At 40.4% G+C, this 2,617-nt stretch overlaps 1 non-coding gene across 1 annotated transcript; it reads left to right on the top strand.

The window, feature by feature from the left end:
* Positions 1 to 1,484: 1,484 nt before the first annotated feature.
* LOC114004495 (small nucleolar RNA SNORA24) lies at positions 1,485 to 1,615 on the top strand. Its single transcript, XR_003546631.1, has one exon. It is a non-coding gene; the product is annotated as a small nucleolar RNA SNORA24 (small nucleolar RNA).
* The last annotated feature ends 1,002 nt before the right edge of the window (positions 1,616 to 2,617 follow it).

The raw sequence follows: 2,617 nt of genomic DNA on the forward strand, positions 1-2,617 counted from the left end.
TCAGAAAAGAGGAAAAAGTAAAAGGCATTGAAATATGAAAAGAAGACCTGAAAATGTCTCTCTTTGCAGATGACATGATTGTATACATAGAAGACTCAATGTTTTCCATGAAAAAATTTCTGGAAGGAATACATGTATACAATAAAGTTGCAGCATACAAAATTAATATCCAGAAATCTATAGCATTTCTATATACCAACAACAGGCAGGCTGAGACAGAACTGAAAAAAGTTGTTCCATTTACGATAGCCACAAAAACTATGATACCTAGGGATAAATCTAACCAAAGAAGTTAAAGACATCCACCTATGAGAAGATAAAAAAAGAAATTGAAAATGACACAAAAAAGTGGAAGGATATCCCATGTTCCTGTATTGGAAGAATTAATATGATCAAAATGGCAATTTTATCCAAATTAATCTAACTATTTAATGCAATGCCAATCAAAGTACCAGACACATTCTTCACAGATCTAGGAAAGACAATCATCAAGTCTGTATGGAATCATAAAAGACCCCGTATTGCCAAAGCAATTCTGCACAAGAGTGGAGTGGGTGGCATCTCACTCCCTGACCCAAAAATATACTACGAAGCTGTGATAATCAAAACAGCATGGTACTGGGACCAGCAGTTAGCATAATGGCTATGTCATTGGACTCCCACGTAGTCAACTGCAGTTCATGCCCCAGACCTGGTGGCTTGAACTCACCCCAGGCGCGTGTGCGTGCATGCCCAGGATCCCGAGAGGAGAAAGGAGGGGAAGGGATTGTTGCGTGACCATTCCCCCTGGCGGGCGATTTCTCGCTTTCTGTCCCTCTGTCTCTCTCTGTCTTCCTGGTGAGTACATGCACCCTACAGCAAAAACCTCTCAAAAAACAGAAAAACAAAAATACCCCAGCATGGTACTGGCACAGAAACAGGCAGGTTGACCAATGGAACAGAATTCAGTCCCCAGAAATAAATTCCCGAACGTACAGTCAACTGATTTTTGACAACAGGTATCAGTCAATCCAGTGGGAACAGGAAATCCTCTTCAGCAAATGGTGCTGGAAAAACTGGATTTCCTCTTGCAGAAAAATGAATCTGAACCCCTACCTCTCACCTTTGACAAAAATCAAGTCAAGGTGGATCAAAGATCTAAATCTAAGACACCAAACTATAAAACTGCTCCTGGAAAACACTGGGGAAACTCTAGGTGACATTGGGGTACTGAAAGACTTCTTAAACAAGACTCCCAACACACAGTCAGTAATCCCCAAAAGAGACAAGTAGGATTACATCAGATTAATAAATTTCTGCATGGCAAAAGACACAGTAACTAGTATGAATAGACAGCCTGCAGAATGGGAAAATATTTTTGTAAACTGTGCGTCAGATAAGGGACTGATAACCAGAATTCACAAGGAACTCAAGCAGTTGTTCTGAAAAAAGGTGATCAATCCTGTTAAAAGATGGGAGAATGAGTTGAAAAAGACCACTCTCTACTCCATGTATCTTTGGGACCTGTCAGCTGTGGCAATCTCCCTTCCTAGCCAAGGAAGAGCATATTCTTGTTTATTGGAAAAGCTGTCACCATTTAATTAGTATCAGATTCTGACGTGCACAAGTAACATTCTTCCTTGATAAAAAACTGGTGGGTACTGAATTACTGGGCAAACTTTTCTAAACTGTTGTTCAAATATTTTGAGGAAGCTGAGCTTAACTGTGCAGATGGGTGATGGAAAATGTAACAAGGTATCAAGAAAACCAACGTGATAGTGTCAGCATTCTGCAGTGGGTGCTCAAATATAAATCTTAGGGCACTAGTTTGAATATAGGTCTTTTTTTTTTTAGTTACTATCTTAAGATGGCCTTGATACAATTAAATAAAATGCTTTACTTTTTTAGGAAAAGAAAACCTCTCTAAAGATGACATACAAATAGCTAAAAGGCATATGAAAAAATGCTCAACATCCCTCATTGTAAAGGAAATGCAGATCAAAAGAACAATGAGATAGCACTTAACCCCAGTCAGAATGACTAAGATTAAAAAAAACAAAAAGTGAAGTGCTGGTGGGTGGTGAAAGGAGAGCTCTCTTGCACTGCTGGTGGGAATGTAAATTGGTCCAGCCACCTTGGAGAATAATTTTGAGATTCCTCAAAAATCTACAAATAGAACTACCATATGATCCAGCAATCCCACTTCTTGGTATCTACCCAAAGGATAGAAGAATACTTAATCGGAAAAGTGCTCGCACATGGATTTTTTTTTTTGGAGAGGTTTTTGCTACAGGGCATGTGCACTCGCCAGACAGACAGAGAGAGACATAGAGACAGAAAGCAAGAAATCACCCCCCAGGGGGGATGGTCACGCTGCAATCCCTTCTCCTCCATTCTCCTCTTGGGATCTTGGGCATGCACGCACAGGTGCCCGGCATGAGTTTTAAGCCACTGGGTCTGGGATGCGAACTGTGGTCGACTACGTGGGAGTCCAGTGACATAGCCATTAAGTTAACTGCTGGTTCCCTGTACATTGATGTTTATTGTGGCACTATTCACAATTGCTAAGTCATGGAAACAACCCAAATGCCCATGAACAGATGAATGGATAGAAAAACTGTGGCAAATATACTCAATG

This window comes from Tupaia chinensis, unplaced genomic scaffold, assembly GCF_000334495.1.
Source record: "Tupaia chinensis unplaced genomic scaffold, TupChi_1.0 Scaffold138235_1, whole genome shotgun sequence".
NCBI classification, from domain to species: domain Eukaryota; kingdom Metazoa; phylum Chordata; class Mammalia; order Scandentia; family Tupaiidae; genus Tupaia; species Tupaia belangeri.